The following is a 10,495-nucleotide window of genomic DNA, read 5'->3' as shown; positions in this document are numbered from 1 at the left end:
TTAGACTTATTTATTCTCCTTTACAACCATGACCAAATCATTGATCCAGAGCCCAGCCATTTCACATTTATACCCACTAAAATCAATGGATTATTTCTCCTTCAAACAATATGAAATGCTACCACAGAGAAAGAAAAAGCAAATATTTAAATAAGAAAGAGACATAAATGAAGTGATAAAATTCTGAGTTTTATTTTTTAAAAAATAAAGAGGCCAAGGCCCAGGATAAGGTAGACATTTAAAGGGATAGGTGCTCAAGGTAGAGGAGACAGCTGGCAGACGGAAGACATTTAAAGTGATAGGTACTCAAGAGAGCAGGACCTTTTTTTTTTTATTATTATTGAGATCATAATGGTTCACATCAATGTGAGATTTCAGTTGTACATTATTTCTTGACTGTCACCACATAAATGGAGAGCAGGACATTTTAGGGAGACTAGAGGCAAGCTTAGAAGACAGTTAAAGAGGTACGCGCTGGGGTTTGAGAACATGTTTAGTAAAGAGGCAGGGATAAAACAGTCATTTGTCAATGGCCTGGTTAGGAAGGAAGAACATGCACTCCCGCTCTCTTCCATTGGAAAGAAAGAAAGGAAGGAAAGAAGGAAGAAATAGGAATGAAGTGCTAAAATTCTGAGTTTTGGGGCCGCCCTGTGGCTGAGTGGTTGGGTTCTCTCGCTCTGCTTTGGCGGCCCAGGGTTTTGCAAGTTCGAATCCTGGGCGTGGACATGGCACCACTCATCAAGCCATGCTGAGGCGGGGTCCCACATGCCATGACTAGAAGGACCCACAACTAAAAATACACAACTATGTACCGTGGAACTTTGGGGAGAAAAAGGGAAAAAAAATCTAAAAAAAAAAATTCTGAGTTTTGCTTTAAAACACTCCAGATGTATTGTATCAAGTATATGTGCAATTAAAAAGCAACTAAAAAAATAAGAAATAAAACCTCTATTTTCCAAGTATGTGTTTATTTCAACAAATCTTAATCTTTTCTAAATTCTAAATATCTATAAGCATTAAAATATGCTAAACAAGGGTCTCTGGAAAAGGCACCTCACTGATGAGACTGAGCGTCTGAGAGGCTGGGCTGTATTCCTCTTTAATTCAGTGTATCTGAGAAGCTAAAGCTAAAGCAGAACTCTTTGAAATCTTAGTGAACACAAACTGGCTCAACTCTACAGAATAATAAAGCAAAACGTAAAAATGGTTTAGGTATTCAATATTTGATTGTGACATTCAGGGAGAATGTTGAGGTTGGCCTATTATATAAAATCTATAGACACATTCATCAGTCTGAACTCCTTCTAAGATTACACCTTTCTTTCACAGGATACCCCTTGTACCATTCATTTTTATCTTCAATCAGAGAGGAAATTTTATTTCTTTCTGTATTGACAATGAATATCTCCTCAGAAGTTATTATCATCCACAATAACATTTCTATTTTTTTTTTTAAAAACTAGACTTTAATTTCCTCCCTTCACGTGACCTTTGATTAGAACTTCTCTTCCATTCTCCTTTCTCAGCTGCATCCTTCCACTGGTCAGTTAAGTCAGTCTTTTAGAAGCATTATTTTTTATCCTATCCGCTCTCCTGGCTCTCCTTTACTTCTCACTCTTTTGAAACACGTTTCCACATTATTCAACCTAAACATTCGTATTGAGCAAGCGGTGCACGTCCAACAATGTGCAAGGTGAGTGTTGGAGTGATGTAAGAGGCCTCCAGGTTTGGAGCCTGCAAAGAAAGGGTTTACAGGATACTTAGCGAGACGGCAAACAGCAGAGCAAACAAAACCATGAGAAAACCATCACACTACCATGTGATCCTGATGACCAGGGTGACTCTAGAGTTCAGAAAACCAGGCAGCTAGAAAACTCAAAGCTGAGAAGCAGGGGCTGGCCCCGTGGCCTAGTGGTTAAGTTCGCGCGCTCCGCTGTGGTGGCCCAGGGTTTCGCTAGTTCGGATCCTGGGCGGGGACATGGCACCACTCATCAGGCCACATTGAGGTGGCGTCCCATATGCCACAACTAGAAGGACCTGCAACTAAGATATACAACTATGTACCAGGGGGAATTTGGGGAGATAAAGCAAAAAAAAAAAAAAAAGATTGGCAACAGCTGTTAGCTCAGGTGCCAAACTTAAAAAAAAAAAAAAGCTGAGAAGCAAAGCCATGCAACCGTCTGCCAGGAAATCTTATGCTAATCTGAAGTGTATGCACCCTTCTCAGTGCCACCTCCCAGTTTTGGGGCCTATGTGCAACTATCAGAAAACAAGAAGAGAATGCAACCAGGTAAACTGGTGGGTTTATGTAAATTTTAATACCTCTTCTTTCTAGCTGTATTAATTTAGCTGGATCACTAAGTGTGATCAGGCCATTGAAAAAGGTGTCCAGGAACAAATATCAGAAAAGTGTGAGTATGAGAGTGTACATGTGTGTGTATATGTGTCAGAGAGAGAGAGACAGAGACAGAGAGATACTTAGCCAGGTGGGAATCAATCCAAAGATGTATAATCACAACACTACAGTGACGCAACCTGCTCCACCAACATAAACCAATGGGTCATTGGGTAGAAATAACAGCACACAAGAGGCCAGATCTATGAATTAACACCTGACTCATGAGTACCATATAAAAAAGTAACTCCAAGACTTCCCTGAGGGCAGTTACTACCCCAGCTAGATACGTCTTTGTAAAGTCACACCTTGACCTGGGGACCTCCGTAGTCTTACCCTGACCAAGACTGTCATAAGGATTGGCTTTTACCCTCAGCAGAAGGCTTGTGCATGCCTAAGCACTTAGTGTCTTCGCCAGTTTATTCTAGTTTCACAACATAGAGGTTTTTGCTGTTTACTGAGATCATCCAAGTATCAGGCAGCTGCTGCCTCAACCTATAAATGTAAGGAAGTGGCGCACTCTGCAGGACAAAGCAGCCACTGCAGCCCCGGTGATCTGTCAGGAACCCGTCCTGGGCTTTTTGTAGCTCTACACTGTTTCTCTCCACAATGTGGCGCTGCTGTTCTAAATGCTATTTTTACAACCAGTTAGGACGGGATGTCACTGTGTCCACGGTGACAGAGAGGGGACGGTATAGGGAGGGGGCGCAAGGGAATTAGAAGGAGGGAGAAGTTAAGGAAGAAAGCTGGATTTTCTGCCAGATAGGGCTTCCCTAAGCTCCCCAAATCAGACCCATTTCCATTAGGGAAGTTATCCCCCTAGGCCAAGTAATTCATTTGGGATCATTTAATCCAATCCTTCTCAAGCCTGGCTGACCAACAGAATCACCAGGGAAACTCTTTTAGATACAGATTCCCAGATTCCACTCCCAGGAAACTCTGATTTGTAAATTTAGGGAGAGACTCAGTTATCTATCTTTTAAAAAAGCTCTCCTGAAGATCATTGGCATTTTGCTTCTACAAGATTTGGAAGGAAAAAAAAAAATATTTTAAGGGGACTGAGTCCTTGCAGGACTTGGCAAAATCAACTTCCATTTCTCAATTCCATAACAGTGAACGTAGTGAGAATTTATTCTGTTCTCTAGGAAATAGCACATTTTACTGAGTAAGCCCATCTATATCCTTTAGGAGCTTATTTAACAGACCTCTGTTCAGTGTTTTCTCCTGTCCGTTTTGGGAAAAGACTTTGTGACCCAACAGATTTGGAATTCCGCAGTAGCAGACCCCGCTGTCTCCCTTCCGTGTACTCATCACCCTAGTTGGGGAACATGGGGATCTGGCAATCTTCGACATCGCTCAGAGCTAGGCTTGAATCCCAACTCAACAACTCATCAATTATGGGACATTAAAAAAGTTACCAAACCTTTCTGAACCTTTATTTATAATAGAAGATAATCATACCTGCCTCTGAAGGTTATCATAAGGTACAAATGAGATAAAGTCCTTAGCACTCTGCCTGGCACCTGATGATCAATAGATGTCATTTATTAATAGGAGTAGCATTAGCCTTGTCTCTTTTTCTCCTACCTCGATTTCTAGAACTTCTCTCAAGCACCCACGTAATCTGATGACTCTCTATGTACACAGTCTGCCTGTGTCCTACGGCCCTGCTTTGCGGAGAACAGCTTTGCCTTGCCTCCGATGATCCGTAAAGAAGGAAGTCCTTCTCGCCCCAGAACCGCAGCAGGTGGAGAAAATAAATATACTTATCGGTCCTTAATTCTCTTCCCCTCCATTCTCTCTCTGTCTAATGTTGGAATGATATAGTTGGAACTTACCTCAGCAGGCGTTTTCAAACTTGGGTGAACAATAGAATCGTCAGGAGCACAAACTGAAGATGCAGTTTCCTAGGCTGCTCTGCAGGATTCCGATTAAGTAAAATTCAGGAACTTTCACTTTAACAAACCCCTACATCACACGTTAAGAAACATGGCCTGAAAAATTACCCAGTCCCAGGGTATCAACCTCAGAAGCTTTCAACGGCCAAGCAGATCACGCACATGTATGAAGGGGCGGGACAGAAGATAAAAACAGAGTGATACTTACCAAGTGAAACTGGACAATGCACGACCTACATATCTTCTTTTCTTTTTAAATTTAATTTATAATGCATTTTGAACCACCTTGATAGACAAATAAAGTTTGTCTTGAGTCCAGAGAGGTGAAATGACTTGATCAATGTTACTGATCAGTAGCAGAGTACAGCCTCGCTTTGGGAATGCCCTGGTTACCGTGCCATGTCCCAGCCTCATAAGAGGAAGTCAACAGTCTTCTTCTTCTTTGGCCAATCTCATACCAACCCAATCTCATATGAATCTCATACCTAGTTGGAGAAAAGGAAGAACAGCATTGAGAACACCCAGCTCAGAGGGTTACGTCAGCCTGGATTGTTATCTCGAACGGAATTTTCTTAGTGCAAAGCAGCCTGGCATTCACGGAGGAGGTTTTTGCCCAGTGGTCCTGAGTACCAAGACCTCTCAAACTGCAGACAAATACCATCAATCATTTTGTCATGGGCCTTAACCTTATTTAAATGTTTATTTTCAAAGCAACTAGAAGGAGTTTCTATCCTTCCTAAGAGAACTATCCACCTGGTAGTGGTGATCCATAACAAGAACTATCAGACTATTAGTCCTTAAAGATGTCCCCAATGTATTGTTAAGTGGAAAAACCAAATTGCAGGAAAAATGTAGATAGTAAAGTGATAGAAAAAAATTAAATATATAGGGAAAGGTAGAAAAATGTTGAGAAAGATATATACCTGGCTCTTAAAAGTAAATCTCTGGAGGATGGGACTGGGGATTTTCCTTTTTATCTTAGCTATCTGAATTTTTTTAAACAACGAGAATGTATCATTTTTATACATTTTTTTCAAAAATAAAATACAGATATTAGATAAATGACAGTGGTGATGGCATAGTTATTTAATCTCTCCAAATCCCCACATAAAAACTGAGAGAGCAACAGATAGCAAAATCAAAATCCAGGGACTACATTTGCAAAACCAGATGACAAGATATCCCAACGAAGCCCAATACAAGCAGGTGAGAGCAAATCACGGCGTCTACATACTTGCAGCATCTGTGCGGGAGAAAGTAGAGGAAGAGGCAGGACACCTGACAGAACTGCAAACTGGAAAACCCCAAAAGAGCCAAGAGGAAAGTGAGAAGAGTTAATCTGAGAACAAGAAGTAAAACTGGAGGAGTTTCGCCTAATCTTCTCAGTGGCTGAGTGCCCAGGGCCCACGGTACAGTCTGAAGTGGCCAGCACAATCTAGCCCTTATACACTCTGGAAACTGATCAGCCAGGGCTCCGTTCCAGGACGTGGCCACACACTGAGAAGAAGCCTCTGGGCGTAGGATCAAAATTAAGCAGATTGGGGTAATAGAGGCAAAGGAAGAGGCGGTCCAGATAAGTGAGGGAAGAGAACAATATCGGGAAATTGCAGAAAGCAAGCCACCGTATTTTTAAACACTACTCTCACATCTCCTAAAGTTTCAGGAAAACCAACATTACATAAAAATAAGTAACAGAAAAGTATCAAGGTTCAATCCAATAAAACGTATTATAAGGAAAAAGAGACTGAGAAGCAGAGTAACGTTTTTACAGACAATTAAAGCATTCCACAAACAGATTAAAACATTATACTCTGCTTCAGGACAAACTGAAAAAACATTTTCAAATGATATAAGGCATAAAAGAATAGTAGAAATCAGAAATAGAAAAACTCAGAAATAAAGTGACAGAACTCATGAAAGAGTTAGAAATAAAAGGAAAAATTCAGAGATTTTTGAAAAAATTCAAAAATAAAATTTTAAAAATTCAGAATAAAGACTAAATAAACACAACAGGTAATGCCTCAAGAGAAATAGAAGGGGAAAAAGAGGGAAAATTTGGGGGCTGGCCCCGTGGCGGAGTGGTTAAGTTCGTGCATTCTGCTGCAGGTGGCCCAGTGTTTCGTTGGTTCGAATCCTGGGCGCGGGCATGGCACTGCTCGTCAAACCACGCTGAGGCAGCATCCCACATGCCACAACTAGAAGGACCCACAACAAAGAATATTCAACTATGTACCGGGAATCTTTGGGGAGAAAAAGGAAAAAATAAAATAAAATCTTAAAAAAAAAAGAGGGAAAATTTAAAAACCAAAAGAAATAAATGAGATTAAAGAGAAAAATGCAAATATTGAAGATAAAATAAGAACATCCCAACTAACAGATAATGAGAGGTCTATACTCTCATTGTTGGGAGAAATCTCGACTATATTGGGAAGAAAAATGTTTAAACTTTTTAGTACAAGATTAAAAGTTCACTCAATGATCTTGGAGTTCTTCACTGATTAGAACCCACATCCCTCTTTCCCGGGAAAGGTCTATTTTAGCTAGTTTCAAAAAGAACGCTCAGGATGAAGAGAGTAACATGGATCCAATACATCTCAGATGGATGCAGATTTTATGGGTCCTATAACGTACACAATTTGGGCAGTCCTCCTTAAGAAAAAGAATACAAAATGTCTTATTTTTGTAAATTTTTAAAAAAACATATGGCAGTTCAAGGGACCCTAATTTAGCCTTGTGGGAAATCTCTCTCTGCCCATGTCTATTTCTAACCCCAGGATGGGCTGTCTTCTAGCTTTTTTAAAAATGATTTTTTTAAAGACAATTTTTTGAGAGCGGTTTTAGGTTCACAACAAAATTACAAGGAAGGTATAGAGAGTTCTCACATAGCCCCTGTGCCCACACATGCATAGTGTCTCCCATTATCAACATCCCCCACCAGAGTGGTACATTTGTCACAACTGATGACCATACATTAACACATCATAATCACTCAAAGTCCATTCTTTACAGGAGGGTTCATTCTGAGGGTTGTACATTCTACGGGTTTGGACAAATGTACAATGACATGTGTCCATCATTATGGTAATGTGTAGAGTGGTTTCACTGCCCTAAAAATCCTCTATGCTCCATCTATTCATCCCTCCCTCCTAAGCCTTGGCAACCACTGATTTTAGTCTCTGGTTTTGCCTTTTCCAGAATGTCATATAGTCAGAAGCATACAGTATGTAACCTTTTTGGATAGGCTTCTTTCAATTAATAATATTCATTTAAGCTTCCTCCATGTCTTTTCATGGCTTGATAGCTCATTTCTTTTTAACACTGAATACTATTTCACCGTATGGATGTATCACAGTTTATTTATCCGTTTGCCTAGTGAAGGACATCTTGGTTGCTTCCAAGTTTTGGCAATTATGAGTAAAGCTGCTATAAAGATCTGTGTGCAGGTTTTTGTGTGGACATAAGTTTTCAACTCCTTTGGGTATACCAAGGAGCATGATTGCTGGATTGTATGGTAGAGTACGTTTAGTTTTGTAAGAAACTGCTAAATTGTCTTCAAAGTGGCTGTGCCACTTTGCATTCCCACCAGCGATGAATGAGAGCTCCTGTTGCGCCACGTCTGCATCAGCATTTGGTGTCGTTGGTGTTCCAGACGGCCGCAAGAAATGTAAAATGTTACACTGCTGATAGAAACGTAAAATAATATAATCATTTTGGAAAAGTTTGTAATTTCTTTTTTTAATTGCAGTAACATTGGATTATAACATTATATAGCTTTTGGATATACATCGTAATATATTTCAAATTCTGTGTAGATTACATCATGTTCACCACACAAAAACTAATTATAGTCCATCCCCTCACATGTGAGCCTAATCACCCCTTTTGCCCTCCCCCCCACATCCCCTATGGTAACCACCAATCCAATCTCCATTGCTATGTGCTTGCAATTTCTTAAAGTGTTATGCACACATCCACTATTAATTAGCCACTCCATTTCTAAATGTTTACCCAAAATAAATGAAAGGATATGTCCATTCAAAGACTTGTACCAAATGTTCATAGCATCTCCTTTTGTAATGGCTAAAAACTGGAAACAATCCATAAGACCATCAACAGGTAAATGGGCAAACGAAATTCATACAATGGAATACTACTCCTCAATAAAAAGAAATGAACCGTTGATAAATGAACAACTTGGAAGAATCTCAAAAAACATTATACTGAATGAAATAACCCAGACAAAAAGAGTACATACTGTGTGGTTCCATTTATATAAAATTCTAGAAAGTCCAAATTAATCTATAGTGATAGAAGCCAGATCAGTGGTTGTTTGGAAATGGGATGGGAAGCTGTGGAGGGGTGGAAGTTGACAACACTGTATTGTATAATTGAAATTTGCCAGAGAGTAGAACTTAAATGTTCTCACCAAAGAAAGAAAAAATGATAAATATGTGTTCGAGGCGATGGATGTTTTAGTTAACTAAATGGGAGGAAGCCTTTCACAATGTATACATATATCAAATCATCAGAATGCACAGTTTAAATATATTACAATTTTATTTGTCAATTATGCCTCAATAAAGGTGAAAAAAAAAAGAGAGAGTAGGGAATGACTGATGACGAACAGATAATCGTGCCTGGTGGCAAACGCCCCAATAAAACACCCGCACAGGGAACCCTTCCAGCTGGTGCTCGGGAAACCTAGGTGGGTAAACAGTAAAGACAATGGTCTCAGGCAGGAAGCCTTTTAGATCCATCGGTGAGGTGTAATTTCATCACTCCCCTCCTAGCACATTAGCAGAGGTATAAGCAGATGGGTGGGAACAATTTTGTGTATGACTTGGTACTCATTTTTTAAAAATATGAAACATACTTCTTCAGGAGTCCAGAGAAAAATAAAATCCCAGAGAGTTTCTTGGAGGGCTGGCTTTGAGGCTCATGTGGTCGCTAGACATCGTTTCATTCTTGCAGACTTAAGCTGAATGGTTGCCATCTGTCTCCTTGACTTGCCCTACAATTCACCAAACTAAGGCATCCTTCTCTCCAGCCTGTCCTTTAGCAGATTGCTGTCGCTGATACAGATTAGCTTGCCTTTATTACCCTCCTGTATCCTATTTCTTTTTTTAAAAAATTGTGGTAAAAAACTCATAAAATAAAATTTTAACCATTTTTAAGTGTACAGTTCAGCAGCGTTAAGTATATTCACATTATTGTGCAACAGATCTATCCTCTTTCCTCTTGCCCTGAACCATCTCCTCTTCTGTATTCCACTTTCTCTTGACAGCATCCCAGTCATCCAGATTTGAAATCTCAGAAACAACCTTTGACTATTTCTTCTACTCCACTTACTAACTCCATCAGTTCCATCTGTAAATTCTGTCGGTTGAGTCAGCCTCCAAAATGTTTCTCACTTCATCAGTCCCTTTCTTTCCAATTCCTTTATCTCTATTCTAGTCTAAATACTTGTTACTTCTTACCTGGACAATTGCAAGAGTCTCATGATTTCCCTGTTTCCAGGAGCTCTCCTCTTTGATCCATTTTTTCCAAATTAACATTTTTTAATAAAAATTTTTAATCATGTGATTCCTCTGTTCAGAAAAACCTTCAATGACTCGACCTACAAAATAAAACATGGTGTCCTTAGCCTCTCACAAGGCTCTGCCTGATCTGTTGTAACTTATCTTTCTAGCCTTATATCCCATAAGTATGGTGTGACTTCAGGGGATCCACAAGGAGAAAAGAGCCATTATCGGTGTACAAAGCAGAGAATGCATCTCCATCAAGGCCATTCCATAGCACCAGCATGACACTGATTTCATTAGTGTTCTCATTTCAAAGAATGCCTTTCCTATCCCAAACAACGTTTAAGTGTAAAGTCATTGTGAAATCATAGGCACCAAAAATGAAATGTTCATGACTTTTGCATGTCTGCATTATTTTTCTTTTGGAAACAATAGAAATATAATTTCTTCGGAAAATCATAGGACCAAAGTACTGGAGAAAATCTTCTGATCTGTCCTCTTGTCTTTACATCCACTGCTACCACCCTTGGCCGAACCACTGGCATCTCTCACCGGGACCACCACAGCAGCCTCCTAAACGGTTCTCCCCGCTTCTATTCCACCCCCTGCTAATGCATCTCCACACAGCAACCAGAATACATTTTTCTAAAATATAAAACATACCATGATATTTTCCTGCT

The 10,495-nt window shown here is 39.8% G+C and overlaps 1 long non-coding RNA gene across 2 annotated transcripts in view; it reads right to left on the bottom strand.

Annotated features, from left to right (window-relative positions):
* Nucleotides 1-947: 947 nt before the first annotated feature.
* LOC138915694 (uncharacterized) overlaps nucleotides 948-10,495 on the bottom strand; it is a 53,756-nt gene continuing 44,208 nt past the window's right edge. The window contains exons 6-9 of one of the 2 annotated variants that reach the window (XR_011421811.1): nucleotides 9,771-9,910; nucleotides 4,502-4,778; nucleotides 4,234-4,363; nucleotides 948-1,734 (exon numbers count right to left, since the gene is read on the bottom strand). This is a non-coding gene — a long non-coding RNA (uncharacterized lncRNA). Of the gene's footprint in view, nucleotides 1,735-4,233; nucleotides 4,364-4,501; nucleotides 4,779-8,831; nucleotides 9,911-10,495 lie in introns of those variants that run through there. The other variant, XR_011421814.1, reaches the window with a different exon arrangement.

This window comes from Equus caballus, chromosome 1, assembly GCF_041296265.1.
Source record: "Equus caballus isolate H_3958 breed thoroughbred chromosome 1, TB-T2T, whole genome shotgun sequence".
Classification (NCBI taxonomy): Eukaryota; Metazoa; Chordata; class Mammalia; order Perissodactyla; family Equidae; genus Equus; species Equus caballus.
Note: the sequence above shows the minus strand (reverse complement) of the source record. Positions and strands in the feature narration are given on the sequence as shown.